The sequence below is a fragment of the Mustela lutreola genome, chromosome 11 (genome assembly GCF_030435805.1).
Source record: "Mustela lutreola isolate mMusLut2 chromosome 11, mMusLut2.pri, whole genome shotgun sequence".
NCBI lineage: Eukaryota > Metazoa > Chordata > Mammalia > Carnivora > Mustelidae > Mustela > Mustela lutreola.
Genome location: NC_081300.1, coordinates 67,308,095 through 67,324,808, shown reverse-complemented (window position 1 = coordinate 67,324,808; position 16,714 = coordinate 67,308,095). Strand labels below are relative to the sequence as shown.

Below are 16,714 nucleotides of genomic sequence, written 5' to 3'. Positions count from 1 at the left end.
CCTGACATGTGAACAGGGGAAACAGTCTGTCCAGATTCAGTCATTAGTGTTTTATTTATTTAATAATTTATTTTTACATGGACTGTGTGAGGCTGGTACATAATTTGTCTCTGGTGTTAATAAGGTGTGAGTCTTGTGTGGTGTCCTCTGTCTTTTTAATGGTTAAAGTGTTTTTAGGATACATAATGGGCATTTCAAATTTTCTTGATGAATATCACCTCAGCTACCCAGAATTTTTCATGAAACATTGGCTTAGGAGTTAAAAAAATCATAATTAAAGGGATACCTCTTTTAAAAATAGATATTTGTATTTGTTTATTCAAATTCAATTATCGAAGGCACACTACATAATCAGGTTTTGATAAAATGTTCAGTGTTTCATTAGCTGAATATAACACCCAGTGTACATAATATTATGTGCCATCTTTAATTCACATCACCTAGTTACCTCACCCCCCACCTACTCCCCTTTCTGCAACCCTCAGTTTCCCACAGTCAAAAATCTCATATGACTTTTCTCCCTCTCTGATTTCTTCCCTTTCAGTTTTCCCTCCCTTCCCTTATTAACCTATTCCTTATGTTCCACATATGAGTGACACCATATGATAATTGTGTTTCTCTGACTGACTTTTTTCACTTAGCTCAATACCTTCCAATTCCATCCATGTCCATGTAAATGGTAGATATTTGTCATTTCTGATGACTGAGTAATATTTCATCATGTATATGAAATACATCTTCTTTATCCATTCATCCATTGAAGAAAATCTTGGCTCCTTCCACAGTTTGGCTATTGTGGACATTGGACATCACTACCATGAACCACCATACACTAGTCAGAATGGCTAAAATTAGTAAGACAGGGAACAAGTGTTGGCAAGGATGTGGAGAAAGGGGAACACTCTTGCACTGTGGGTGAGAATGCAAGCTAGTGCAGCTACTCTGGAAATCAGTGTGGAGGTTCTTTAGGATGTTAAAAATATATACTTTTAAAGAATTTATTTATTTACCTGACAGACAGAGAACAAGTAGTGGGGTGGTGGCAGGCAAATGAGAGGGAGAAGATGGCTCCATAAAGAGTGAGAAGCCTTATGTGGAGCTCGATCCCAGGACCATGGGATTATGACCTGAGCTGAAGACAGATGCTTAACCAATTGAGCCATCCAAGCATCCCCAAAATAGATATGTTTTAAAATAATTATTTTATTTCATTTTTTACTTACATCTAACTGATATAAAGGGTAATGATGGTCAGACAAAGATAATTGTTAATGCCAATTATTACTTAATGGCTCTTTGCAATTTCTTATGAATACATCAATAACTGACTAAAATCACAGGTAGCAAGTAGGGAAAAAGAAGTAATTTTTTTTCTATTTAAGGGATGGCATATATTATGTACAATTGTCATGGAACTACCCTGAGTTTTCTCCTTGATGAGGTATATGGGGGGGCTACAAAAAGTATTTTCACACAAAGGAAACTTGATCTGCAGCAAATAAGGAGATCGGGGGAAGAATTTTCAAAGCTGTGGCTCCCTGAGTGGGGCTGATTGGGTTCCATTATTCCAGGTTAGGATGAATGTTCAAAAAGGGGTAAATTGTCATCCCAGGTGAAGATGGGCATACGACTGTGCAGGGGAACTGAGGACACAATCTGCAGTGTGTCCTGTGGTGTGTTCTTGAAGCTTGTGCTCTTCCAGAGTGAAGATTTAACACTGTAAGGGTCAGAGGTCACTGGAGGTCACTCTATGGTCCTTCTGTGCAGGAGGAGTTGGTGGAGGAGCTCAAACCCATCTAGGCTGCCAGGCTTTTCCTGCTGTTGCCTCTGAAACGTAAGGTAAGCATTCCTGTGAAGAAGAAGGGGTGTCTGTGTGGGTCTCCTTAGTGACAGTTTTAACCTCATGACCCTGTGGGCATGATTTCTGTCCTACTAAATCATTTCAAGGATGTGCCATTGGTCAGTCTTTACTTCTGTCACAAGACTGGGAATTTTACCACTGAGTTATAGTCTCTAATGTGGTTACACTAGCCCTGGTCTGGTAGAGATTGCTAGATTTTGCATTCCCTTTTTTCCCTTAAAGCCCTTACTGATGGTGGTTGTTGCATTTCTTTGTTCAAACACTTCCTAGAAGGTTCTGAAAAATGTGTGTAGCACAAATAGATCCTGCACGGCACAGATCATGGAAAGAACACTAGGGCCTAAGATGAGTGCTTTTGGATCAGGAAAGCTGTCTCTCTCTTTTTTTTTTTTTTTTTTTTAATTTTTTATTTTTTATAAACATATATTTTTATCCCCAGGGGTACAGGTCTGTGAATCACCAGGTTTACACACTTCACAGCACTCACCAAAGCACATACCCTCCCCAATGTCCATAATCCCACCCCTTTCTCCCAAACCCCCTCTCTTTTTTATTTTATAGGGGACCCCAATTTTTCTGGTTATAGAAGTTTCAGGAAATTTATTTGAAAAATATTTCTCCAATAAGATAACTCAGTAAAATCTTTAGAAATATATAAAATAGAATATCCATTATTTCATTATTAATTAAAATAACAATTATTGGGGCACCTGGGTGGCTCAGTGGGTTAAGCCGCTGCCTTTGGCTCAGGTCATGATCTCAGAGTCCTGGGATCGAGTCCCGCATAGGGCTCTCTGCTCAGCAGGGAGCCTGCAAAAAATAAAATAAAATAAAATAAAATAAAATAACAATTATTTCCATAAGTTACAATGAATGACAATCATTCTATTAATTTTATCAACAAAAAAAAAAGGTTCATGTTACTGGAAAGATAACCAGTTCTGAAGTCACACTGGGATTTTCTCCATTGGAAAATCAATAGTAAAGAGAAATGGAGGCGGGGGGGAGTTGCTTTATTCAGGGAGCAAGCACTGGGTGAAGATGGTGGACAAAAACTTCTAAGACCACCTTCCCTATCCACATGATGTTTGAGTTTTTTCGAGGGGATGGGATGGTAAATGGTGGGGGTTCTGTGCAGGAGAAGCAGGTGCTCAGGCTATTAGTCCTATGTGGACATGACCCTGAACAAACTTGCTGGCATCCTGGACAGCTGCTTCCAGTGTGGTCAGGAAATTAATCCCTTTCAGTGGTCAATAAATCTCAAGGAAATTTGGGTAATTCTACTATGGACCAAGGGACTTAGGTCAGCAAACATGGAGTGCAGAACCTTGAAACAAGCTCACACTTAAGACAAGCAGGAATGCAGTTACACTGAGCAGGAACTTCCTGTCATGTGTGCAATCTGTACATTAAAGGAGATCATATTTCCTGAAGAATATGAAAGCACATCTGAAAATATGGTGAACAACTCATTTTCATCTTCAATAAGAATATGAACTATATGGGTGCCTGGGTGGCTCAGTGGGTTAAAGTCTCTGCCTTCGGCTCAGGTCATGATCCCAGGGTCCTGGGATAGAGGCCCGAGTTGGGCTCTCCACTCAGCGGGGAGCCTGCTTCCCTTCCTCTCTCTCTGCCTGCCTCTCTGCCTACTTGTGATCTCTGTCTTTCAAATAAATAAATTAAATATTAAAAAGAGATGTTTTAGAATATGAACTATATATATGTCAACAGGTAATAGGTGATCTCATGCAACTCATCTTCTAACTTCTGTTTTCAAGTTTGGAGTCTGAATGGAAAACACCTTCTAACTTCAAGAAAACTGAGGAAAGCTTGACCATATATTGCAGAAAAAGAAAGACATACGCCTGCACTTCAGTGAGGGATGTGAGAAATGAAGGATCACAGAATGGCTCTAATAGTGACAAACTAGAGGCTGGGGTCTCAAACTTTCACAGGGAAGCAGTCAGCGTGGCCACGTGCACCTGCAACTATAGTCAGCTAAGGATTCAAGTGGAGAAACCACATGGCAAATTTGATGGGTGTGTTGGTTTGTGAGGTGAGTGGGAATAACCCTGGTGGAGTCAGAAAGAATGGATTATGATGATCGAATATTTTAAGTAAGTGAGAAAGAACAGGGAGTATATAGAAATGAAATAATCAGCAGGGAAAAAGGAGAGAGAAGAATGCACTTTATTTTATGTTCACCAATATCCTCGTGCCCATCCTCACTTGAATAGGAGGAGGTGTTATCTCTCCCACCCTGACTCCTGACTTGTCACCTTGTCACCAAAGCAGAAGCAGAAAGAAATCAATTGTGATAATAGTTAAATAATTCAAACAACAGATGACAGGGGGGATCCCTCACCCTGTCAGGTAGGTCTGATTCCCTTCCACTTACTCTTTTTTTATTATTATTAACGCTGAGAAACAAACAGGGTTTTGGAGGAGAGAGGAGTGGGAGGTTGGGTGAGCCTGGTAGCACTGGGTGAGCACTGTGTGTGGTGCACAGCAATGAATTCTGGAACACTGAAAATAAAAAATAAAAAATAAAAATTTTTAAAAATGAAGTAAATACAGAAATTTTATTAGACTTCTTACATCTCAACCATCCACTTCATAGTCAGACTTTTCTGATGTACTTAATGAAGAAAGCGAATTACTAAAAATGAGTTGGTCGGCAACTAGCATACAATTTTACCTTTCGATAATAGAAACTACAATGTAGTTTCTATTAGAAATAATGTTTTCTATTAGAAATAATGTTTTCTAAGATTCATGACTGTAATTCAAAAGATATTTAATTATGTAAAAATAAAATACAACAACAACAACAACAACAACACACCTTATAATGTATTTTTTGCCCCAGGGATACAGGTCTGTGAGTCATCAGGCTTACATATTTCACAGCACTCGCCATATCACATACCCTCCCAATGTCCATAACTCAGCCACCCTAACCTTGCCCACCAACCCTCCAACAGCCCTCAGTTTGTTTCATGAGATTAAAAGTCTTATGATTTGCCTCCCTCCTGATCCCATCTTGTTTCATTTATTTCCTCCCTAACCCTCAAGAACCCCCTTCCTCTCAAATCCCTCATATCAGAGAGATCATACAATAATTTCTTTCTCTGATTGACTTATTTTGCTTAGCATAATACACTCTAGTTCCATCCACATTGTTGCAAATGGCAAGATTTCTTTTCTTTTGATGGCTGCATAGTATTCCATTGTATATAATATATTACATCTTCTTAATCCATTCATCTGTTTATGGACATCTAGGTTCTTTCCATAGTTTGGATATTGTGGACATTGTTGATATAAACATTTGGGTGCATGTGGCCCTTCAGATTACTATTTGTATCATTAGGGTAAATACCCAGTAGTGTGATTGCTTTGTCTTGTTTTGAGGAACTTCCAAACTGTTTTCCAGAGTGGCTGCACCAGCTTGCATTCCCGCCAACAGTATAGGAGGATTTCCCTTTCTATTCATCCTGGCTAAAATCTGTCATTTCCTGACTTTTTAATTTTAGCAATTCTGAGTGGTGTGAGGTGGCATCTCATTGTAGTTTTGATTTGTATTTCCCTAATGCCAAGTGATGTTGATCATGTTTTCATGTGTCTGTTGGCCATTTGGATATCTTCCTTGCCCTCATGGGGACAGTGTGGTCTCAAGACCTCCAGGGTCACAGAAAGACTGGGGGTGTCTGAGTGTAGCAGAACTCCATGTATTGGAGCAGGGAGGCCAGCTACAGAGATGGAGCCAAAGAGTAGGCTCTTGGGATTACCACTTGCTTTTTATTGATGTGGTTTCTCCAGTTCTTTTAACTCCACTCATTCTCCACCAGTGACTCCACATCCCCCTTGATGTCCCATCCACCCCATTTGTTGATTTGCTACAAGTATTCAAGGATGGCCTTCACTTTCTTTGGCCAAGTAATGACCTCAACTTTTCTATCTCCAAATAACTTTGTATATGCTTGACACTGTTTGAGAAAAGAGACTCAAGTCAATAATATGTTATGAAATCATGATTGTATTCTTCTCATCAGCCAAAACAGATTCCCTACATGATGACACCTACTCCTCTCTCCCTCACTACATGACCTGTAATCAATTTCCTTAACATATTTTAAAGTACACATATTTTATTATAAGCTAGAGAGGGTGTGTTGTACCACAAATCTCTGGAACTAATTTATTATGTAAACTGAAACATTGTACTCACTGAGAAACAATTTTCCATTCTCGTTTCTCCAGTCCTGGCAACTCCTCTCTTCTCTGCTTCAGTGAGTTTTACTATTTGGAATGTTCATATGTGTAGAATCAGGCAGTATTTGTCCTTCAGAGACTGGCTTATCTGACTTATATTGTCCTCCAGGCTCATCCACGTTGTCACAAAGGGTGTGATTTCCTTTCTTAAAGGCTGAATAATTGTATGTACATACACAGAAGGACATGATGTCCTCTAGACACAAGAAAAGAAACCAAATGAATAGGTACATGGTGGAGTAAATGTAAAAGAGAGGATACACATGAATATGCCAAGAAAATAAACAAAATGGTTTAGTTGGATGAATTCTCCTAAGAGCTCTGGAAATTGGAAGGTGAGGTGAACCATGAGAGACTATGGACTCTGAAAAACAATCTGAGGGGTTTGAAGTGTTGAGGAGGTAGGAGGTTGGTGTACCAGGTGGTGGGTATTATAGAGGGCACAGATTGCATGGAGCACTGGGTGTGGTGCAAAAATAATAAATACTGTTATGCTGAAAATTAAAAAAATCAATTTAATCAAAAATTTATTTATTTATTTATGTTAATTAATTTTTTTTTTCAGCATAAAAGTATTCATTATTTTTGCACCACACCCAGTGCTCCATGCAATCAGTGCCCTCTATAATACCCACCACCTGGTACCCCGACCTCCCGCCCCCCCACCCCTTCAAAACCCTCAGATCATTTTTCAGAGTCCATACTCTCTCATGGTTCACCTCCCCTTCCAATCTCCCCCAACTCCGTTCTCCTATCTCCCCATGTCCTCCATGCTCTTTGTTATGCTCCACAAATAAGTGAAACCATATGATAATTGACTGTCTCTGCTTGACTTATTTCACTCAGCATAATCTCTTCCAGTCCTGTCCACATTGCTACAAAAGTTGGGTATTCATCCTTTCTGATGGAGGCATAATACTCCATAGTGTATATGCACCACATCTTCCATATCCATTTGTCCGTTGAAGGGCATCTTGGTTCTTTCCACAGTTTGGCGACCATGGCCATTGCTACTATAAACATTGCAGTACGGATGACCCTTCTTTTCACGACATCTGTATCTTTGGGGTAAATACCCAGGAGTGCAATGGCAGGGTCATAGGGAAGTTCTAATTTTAATTTCTTGAGGAATCTCCACACTGTTCTCCAAAGAGGCTGCACCAACCTGCATTCCCACCAACAGTGTAAGAGGGTTCCCCTTTCTCCACATCCCCTCCAACACACGTTGTTTTCTGTCTTGTTAATTTTGGCCATTCTAACTGGTGTAAGGTGATATCTCAATGTGGTTTTAATTTGAATCTCCCTGAGAGCTAGTGATTATGAACATTTTTTTCATGTGTCTGATAGCCATTTGTATGTCTTCATTGGACAAGTCTTTGTTCATATCTTCTGCCCATTTTTTTTTTTTTTTTATATGATTGCCTGTTTTGTGTGCGTTGAGTTTGAGGAGTTCATTATAGATCCTGGATATCAACCTTTTGTCTGTACTGTCATTTGCAAATATCTTCTCCCATTCCGTGGGTTGCCTCTTTGTTTTCTTGAATGTTTCCTTTGCTGTGCAGAAGCTTTTGATTTTGATGAAGTCCCAAAAGTTTATTTTTGCTTTTGTTTCCTTTGCCTTTGGAGACATATCTTGAAAGAAGTTGCTGTGGCTGATATCGAAGAGATTACTGCCTATGTTCTCCTCTAGGATTCTGATGGATTCCTGTCTCATGTTGAGGTCTTTTATCCATTTTGAGTTTATTTTTGTGTACGGTGTAAGAGAATGGTTGAGTTTCATTCTTCTACATATAGCTGTCCAGTTTTCCCAGCACCATTTATTGAATAGACTGTCTTTTTTCCACTGTATATTTTTTCCTGTTTTGTCAAAGATTAATTGACCATAGAGTTGAGGGTCCATATCTGGGCGCTCTACTCTGTTCCACTGGTCTATGTGTCTGTTTTTATTCCAGTACCATGCTGTCTTAGTGACCACAGCTTTGTAATAAAACTTGAAATCAGGTAACGTGATGCCCCCAGCTTTATTTTTGTTTTTCTACATTTCCTTAGCGATTCGGGGTCTCTTCTGATTCCATACAAATTTCTGGATTATTTGCTCTAGCTCTTTGAAGAATACTGGTGGAATTTTGATAGGAATGGCATTAAAAGTATAGATTGCTCTAGGCAGTATAGACATTTTAACAATGTTTATTTTTCCGATCCAATAGCATGGAATGGTCTAACATCTTTGGTGTCCTCTTCAATTTCCTTTATGAGTGTTCTGTAGTTCCTCAAGTACAGATCCTTTACCTCTTTGGTTAGGTTTATTCCCAGGTATCTTATGCTTCTTGGTGCTATAGTAAATGGAATTGATTCTCTAATTTCCCTTTCTGTGTTTTCATTGTTAGTGTATAAGAAAGCCACTGATTTCTGCACATTGACTTTGTATTCTGCCACGTTGCTGAATTACCGTATGAGTTCTAATAGTTTGGGGTTGGAGTCTTTTGAGTTTTCCATATAAAGAATCATGTCATCTGCGAAGAGAGAGGGTTTGACTTCTTCATTGCCAATTTGGATACCTTTTATTTCTCTTTGTTGTCTGATTGCTGTTGCTAGGACTTCTAATACTATGTTGAACAAGAGTGGTGAAAGTGGGCATCCTTGTCTTATTCCTGATCTCAATGGGAAGGCTGCAAGCTTTTTCCCATTGAGGATGATATTTGCTGTGGATCGTTCATAGATAGATTTGATGAGGTTCAGGAATGTTCCCTCTATCCCTATACTTTGAAGCGTTTTAATCAGGAACGGATGCTGGATTTTGTCAAATGCTTTTTCTGCATCAATTGAGAGGACCATGTGGTTCTTCTCTTTTCTCATATTAATTTTTTGTATCACATTGATTGATTTGTGAATGTTGAATCATCCTTGTAGCCCAGGGATGAATCCCACCTGATCATGGTTGATAATCTTTTGAATGTGCTGTTGGATCCTGTTTGCTAGGATCTTGTTGAGAATCTTAGCATCCATATTCATCAGTGATATTGGTCTGAAATTCTTCTTTTTGGTAGGGTCTTTGCCTGGTTTGGGGATCAGGGTAATGCTGGCCTCATAGAAAGAGTCTGGAAGTTTTCCTTCTGCTTCAATTTTTTGAAACAGCTTCAGGAGAATAGGTTTTATTTCTTCTTTGAAATTTGGTAGAATTCCCCATGGAATCCGTCAGGTCCTGGGCTCTTGCTTTTTGGGAGGTTTTTGATTACTGCTTCAATCTCGTTACTAGATATTGGTCTATTCAGGTTGTTGATTTTTCCTGGTTCATTTTGGGAGTTTATCATTTTCCAGGAATGCATCCATTTCATCAAGGTTGCTAAGTGCATTGGCATATAACTGTTGATAATAACTTATGATGATTGTTTCTACTTCCTTGGTGTTAGTTGTGATCTCTCCCTTTTCATTCTAATTTTATGAATTTGGGCTTTCTCTCTTTTCTTTTGGATCAGTGTGGCCAGTGGCTTATCGATCTTATTGATTCTTTCAAAAAACCAACTTCTAGTTTCATTAATACGTTCTACTGTTTCTTTGGTTTCTACCTATTCATCTCAGCTCTAATCATGATTATTTCCCTTCTTATGGGTGGAGTTGGTTTGATTTGTTGTTGATTCTCCAGTTCTTTAAGATGTAGTGACAGCTGCTGTGTTCTGGATTTTTCAATTTTTTTGAGGGAGGCTTGGATGGCTATGTATTTCCCCCTTAGGACCGCCTTTGCTGTATCCCGTAGGTTTTGGACCAAAGTGTCTTCTTTCTCATTGGTTTCCATGAATTGTTTCAGTTCTTCTTTGATCTCCTGGTTGATCCAAGCATTTTTAAGCAAGGTGGCCTTTAGCTTCCAGGTGTTTGAGTCCTTCTGAACTTTTCCTTGTGATTGAGCTCCAGTTTCAAAGCATTGTGATCTGAGAATAGGCAGGGAATCATCTCCGTCTTTTGGCATAGGTTGAGCCCTGATTTGTGACCCAGTATGTGGTCTATTCTTGAGAAGGTTCCATGTGCACTTGAGAAGAATGAATATTCTGTTGTTTTAGGGTAGAATGTTCTGTATATATCTATGAGGTCCATTTGTTCCAATGTGTCATTCAATGCTCTTGTTTCTTTTTTTTTTTTTTTAATATTTTATTTATTTATTTGTCAGAGAGAGAGAGAGTGAGAGCGAGCACAGACAGAGTGGAAGGCAGAGGCAGAGGGAGAAGCAGGCTCCCTGCGGAGCAAGGAGCCCGATGTGGGACTCGATCCCAGGACGCTGGGATCATGACCTGAGCCGAAGGCAGCTGCTTAACCAACTGAGCCACCCAGGCGTCCCTCAATGCTCTTGTTTCTTTATTGATTTTTTGTTTCGATGATCTGTCTATTTCTGAGAGAGGCATGTTAAGATCTCCTACAATTAGTGTATTCATATCAATATGACTCTTTATCTTGATTAACAGTTTTCTTATGTAATTTCTGTTCCCATATTGGGGGCATAGATGTTTACAATTGTTAGATAATCTAGGTGGATAGGCCCTTTAAGGATGATGTAGTGTCCTTCTGTATCTCTGACTACAGTCTTTAGTTTAAAATCTAATTTATATGATATGAGAATCGCTATCCCGGCCTTCTTTTGAGGCCCATTGACATGAAAAATGCTTCTCCATCCCTTCACTTTCAGTCTGGGTGTATCTTTAGGTTCAAAATGGGTCTCTTGTGGACAACATATGGATGGTTCCTGTTATTTTATCCAATCTACAACCCTGTGTCGTTTTATGGGCGCATTTAGGCCATTCACATTGAGAGTGATTATTGATACGTTTTTATTGCATCGAGTTACCTTTGAAGTCTTTCTTTCTGTTGATTGTCTCTATATTTATGTTCAATGCTATTCTTAGGATTTTTCCTCTTTTATAGAACCCCCCTTAATATTTCCTGCAGTGTCGGCTTTGTGGTTGCATAGTCTTTTAAGCCTTGCCGGTCCTGGAAACTTTTTATCTCTCCATCCATTTTGAATGTCAGTCTTGCTGGATAAAGTATTCTTGGCAGCATGTTCTTTTCATTCAGTGCCCTGAATATATCTTGCCACCCTTTTCTGGCTTGCCATGTCTCTGTGGACAGGTCTGACGTTATTTTGATGGCTTCCCTCTGTGAGTAAGGAGCCTCTTTGTCCTAGAGGCTTTCAAGAGATTATACCTACAATTATGATTCCTCAATTTGACTATCAGGTGTCGTGATGTTTTTTTGGAATGTGTAATCTTGTGTGGAGACCGTTCAGCCCCTAGTACATGAACGCTGGTTCCATTCACGATATTGGGATAATTTTCATCAAGGTGTTTTTCCACTATAGTTTCTAGACTTCTTTCTTTCTCCTCCTCTTCAGGGATTCCAAAATTTTGATGTTGGAACGCTTCTTGGCATCATTTATTTCCCTGATTCTGTTTTTGTGGTTTCTAAGCTGTTTGTTCCAGGCTTCCTCCTGATCCTTTCTCTCTATCTGTTTGTCCTCCAGATCTCTAATTCTATCTTCTCTCTCAGTTACCCTAGCTTTGAGAGAGTTTAGATTAAATTGTAACTCATTAAGAGCATTGTGAACCTCCTCCCTGGTATCCTTATGCTCCGCTCTAACATTGTGAACATCATCTCTCGTCGCTTTCAGCTCGGCCCTAATCAATTCCATTTGGTCATCCATGGCTTTCTCCGGCCTAGCTATTGCCTGGATAATTGTTAGCCTGAATTCTCTTTCTGATGTATTGTCTATGTTGATAGCCATTAGCTCTGTTGCAGAAGGTACATCCTCTGTATTTTTTTTTTTTTCTGTTGGACATTCCTCCTCCTAGTCATTTTGGTGGGAGATGACTGAACAAATGCAGCTGGATGTATCAACCGTGGTGCATTCAAGGTGTACCCTGGAACACTTCTGAGCAACCTGGATTCCCCACCCAAACGAGAGACAAAAGAAAAGTAAAGGAAAATGAAAAAAAAAAAAGAAGAAGAAGAAGAAAAGAAACAAAAAGAGAGCAAGAGACAGAAAAGAAAGGGAAGATGAAAGAGAAGGTTCAGCCCAAATGGGCCCCAAGGTAAGATTTATGAAGTAGACAAACAAAAACAGAAAAATAAAAAGACTGATACAAGTATATGACAAGAGAAAAAAAAATATATATATGCAAATAAAGGAAGAACCTCGTCAAAAAGAAAGAACCCCAAGTGTAAGATTTATATGCTATATGGACAAACACAAAAACACAGAAACAGTGGTGGAAGAAGAAGATGGGAGAGTTCTTATAAATTCTCAGTGTGTGTGAGGAAGGTTGTTTTGATTCTTCCTGGATGTATCTTGATATCTTTGTTAAAGGACTCAACTTTCCTAAGATAAAGGGGGATTAAAAATTGGTTTACCCATAGGGTTAGTATTGATTGGGGAAAGGGGATTACTTTGAAGTTTAACTCTATATGAATATTAGAAGATAAAAATAAAAAGCAATAAACTAGACTAAACTAAACTAAAATTTAAAAAAAGGAATTCAAAAAATAGAAATGCAAACAAAAAACATAGGTGTATGTATCAAAAAGTTTAGCCTAGAAGAGTATTATGGAATTTGATGTACTGTACAGCTCGCTGTGATGGTAAATAGTTTAACAAAATTACCTATGTGTAAAAAAAAAAAAAATGAATCAGAATAGTGGGAACAAGTGAACAATAAAAGTTTTCCTATGAAGTAGTGGTTGTTCTCTTGTAGTGCTTTTTTTTTCTCTCTCTTTTTTTTTTTTTTTTTTCTTTCTTGGTTTGTTTTCTGAGGGAGGGGCCTGCCACGTGGGTTTTCAGTCAATGATATTCCCTGAGTTAAGCCCTCCATCCTCCTCAAGGAGGTGGGCTCTGAGGAAACTGTTTTTTTTTTTTTTTTTTTTTTTTTTTCAGGCTTTTGTTCTCTGGCAGTTTTTATGTTTGTTCACTTTTTTTTTTTCTCTCACTTTGACCGCTTTTGATGGTTTTTATAGTTTTAGAGGAAAACAAACCGCACCCTGATCTCCCTCTCAGAGAGAAGCCTCAGTCTGGCTGCAGAGCCTAAATAAGTTCCCCTTTGGCAGCTGGCAGAGGAGGTTCCAAGTTGCGGTCCCTGGGGATGCAGGATCTTTTGCTTGTACCCAAAGCCAAGGCAGTGGTGGCTGTCTGGGCAGCTCCAGACTGCCAGAGAGGTTCCAAGCTTGATTGCACACTGAGATTTTCCCGCTGGCCTGGGCTGGGAGTGCTTGGTCTTTCTGGGCCTAAGAGTGCCTGGCTTGTGCACACCTCTTTCAGGGGCGGCTATGGGTCGCGCATGCATCTCAAGTACTGAGAATGGGGCGCAGGTTCGAAGGCACCAGGCTGGACTTTTGAGCACCTCTGTCAGGGGAGAGATTGGGATGCACATCTTAGGCTCTGAAGCAATGGCGCGGGTCAAAGAGCGCCAGCCGGGCCTTTGTAACTCTCTCAGGGGAGTATGAGGGATGTGCGCGTGAATCTCAGGCTTTGTAGCAGGGCTCGCGCGTTCTGCTGACTGGCGTGGCTCCCATCCCCTCACAGGAGCCAGAACACACGCATTCTTGTGCGCATTGGTGGCTTAGGGACCAAGAGCTGGTTTCTCCGCCCCACTCTCTCTGCCTCAGCACCAGGGGAGGCTGTCCTGGGACTGAGAACTTAAGTCCCTGTCCCTAGCCGCCCTGATTCCTATAATTTCCTCCCCGTGATCCTTTGCTCTTTTGGAGTGCTTTCAGCCAGTCTCCAAGTTAATGCTGGTACCCAGATGCAGGGCACTCTCGCTGGTATTGGGGTATTACTTCCCAACTTGTCGCTTCTGGTGGCTCCCTCCCCCTTTTGTTTATCTTCCAATATCAGTCACCATTCCCACTATGCTTTACCTGCCCACTGGCGTCTTCTGCCCCTGTAGAGATCCAGACATGTATAATTCTCATCTCAGGCTGATTTCATGGTTGATTGGAGTTCTTTGGTATATTAAGCTCACTTTGGGGTACAGGCTGAAAAGGCACCTCCTCCTACTTCTCCGCCATCTTGTCCCCAATCAATAATTTTTCTTTTTTTTTTTAATGTGCCAAAATGTGTGCCTTCACTCTCATCATGCGCTGAAGCCCACCTGCTCTCAAAAGACAGAGAAACTGGTGTGGAGGTCTCAGAAGGAGAGAGGTGCTCAGGGGGTCTAAGGACAGAGGAATGATGAGGCCAGGGCAGTGAGGACATGGACAAGGTCTGTTGGTTCCTATTCAGGTGGGCGTGGCCACAACATGAATAACATCTCAGTGCGGTTAATATGTTATAGTTTATGCAAAAGAAATTAGAAAGAATGAAGAGTTGTAACCCATTGGTTTAATCTGTGAAAGCTCTGTCTGAATGTTATAAGGAGACAGTGCCTGTTGGAAGCAGGTGTTTATTTACTACATTATTTATTAAAGATCTTGTATTATTTCGTGAAGATTTTGCATTATTTATGAAAGATCCAACAAGTGTGTGGACATTTGCTGAGTTCATACAAGTGTATATGCAGGGCACTTGAGCACAAGTGAGTTTCTGCTCTGGTCTGAAGTCCTATCTGCATTAGGACTTTAAAATAATGGACAGGACTGGAAGAGATTATGCTAAGTGAAACAATTCAAGGAGAGAGAATCAATTACCATATGGTTTTGCTTATTTGTGGAGCATATGGTATAACATGGAGCACATGGGGAGCTGGAGAGGAGAAGGGAGTTGGGGGAAATTGGAGGGGAAGACGAACAATGAAAGACTGTGGACTCTCAGGATCTAACTGAGGGTTTTGGAGGGGAAGAGTATGGAAGGATGGGTAAGCCTGATGGTGGGTATTGTGGGGGGCATGTGTTACATGGAGCACTGGGTGCAGTGTATAAACAATGAATTCTGGAACACTGAAAAGAAATTTAAGAAATAAAATTTAAAAAAAAAGAATAAATAGGAATCAGAAAATAACCAGTAAGAAATAAAGGTAGGGAATTAATATTATTTTATTTTATTATTTTATCATATTTAAATTGATCTTATTTATGAAACTATTATATTATTTGCTTATTCGCAAATGGTAAAACCTGGGACAAAGTCCCCACAAGAACTATATGACACAAGTACACCCACTTCACTTAGATAAACCTATATCTATAGAGAAAACTCTCATGTTAATAACACTAGTAAAGGTTAGGTCTATAAAATTTACTAATTCTTATATTACCAAATCTAACTGAATCTACAGAGGTTATGACTATTTCAAATCTTGTGATTATTTATCTAATTCTTATCATCTGAACATATCAGTGAGCATCTTTGTTTCCTTGATTATGCCCATTCTACACTGATTCCCTTAAGAACCCTTGCAGAACCATCAAACAAGCAAACAAATTCCACTGTCCCCTGGTGTGTGACACCAAGTGTGACATATAGGGGTCCTTCAGGTCTATATAGACACCCCTGTGGGAGTCACAGTCTACCTCAGTTGTTTCTCTGAAGGTTAAAAACAAATGTGCAATTTATTCCCCCCAGTATAATGGGTTACATTCAAGAACACTAGAAAATTGAAATCCATGACAGGTAAGGTATGGCAAAACCACAGGCAAGGCCAGAGAACAAAGAAAAATGAAGTTGTTTTATTAAGCAAAGGGTGAGCATGGGAGGGCTGTTAGAGACAAAAAGTCCATGGGAGAAATGGAAATTCTAATTAAGTGGCTGGTCATTGGTGGAGCGGTGACAATTTTCATTGGCTGGGCTGTTGCCAGAGAAAGAAGGCTTTCTGTTCCAGAAGTAGTAAGGTCATAGTACATAGTACCTATTGTACATAGTACTGTAGTGTAGACTTGTAAGATCTGTTTTCTGCTGGGTCTGCATTTGCGGAGTGGTGGGCACGAAAGCTCCCCCTACTGGTCTCTGAACGCCACTCAAAAGAGATTTTCCTCTTATTAATTCTCAGATAATATATGTACGTTTTCACATTCCCATAGACCAGGACTCCTTCTGAGAGTAAGACTCAACAATATAATCTGCAGGTCTGAAGGACTATAGTATCTAGAATTCAGACCCAGTGAGGTGCTGACACTGGCTGAACTCAGAGCTTTGGGCCATGGTGACACATGTGTTCGTTGACCAGCAAGTGGTGATGTGTGATTGCATCATGCTCCATATGCAGCTCAGGAACGAGAACCATTCAAAGGAGCCTGGGCTTGGGGGCCTAGTACAGAGCTCCCTGATGGGACTCAGCAGCTGTGTCTCCTCTGGCCTGGCAGAGTCTCCCCAGGGGACCTGTCTGTGGTCTCAGCAGGTGCTTCCTCCCAAGGCTATCCCCAGGCCTGAAGACAATCTCCATCTTCCTCAATGTGTGGTGTGAGTTGAACTCCAGCACCTGGACTGGATGGGACTCATTTACATAGACAATCCCTTCTGGGGCAGAGGCTGGAGGGGAAAATGATGCCTGAGGCAGCCCAGCCCACTGTGGGGACCAGTGTATGTGTCATTATGGTCTGAATCCCTGTCTTCTTTATGTACCTCTCTCACTGCATAGAAACCCTCAGGGACCAGCCAATATAACCCCT

At 40.3% G+C, this 16,714-nt stretch overlaps 1 gene segment (V, D, J or C); it reads left to right on the top strand.

Annotated features, from left to right (window-relative positions):
- Positions 1 to 16,714, top strand: part of LOC131810984 (probable non-functional immunoglobulin lambda variable 11-55) — a 93,257-nt gene that overhangs the window by 60,367 nt on the left and 16,176 nt on the right.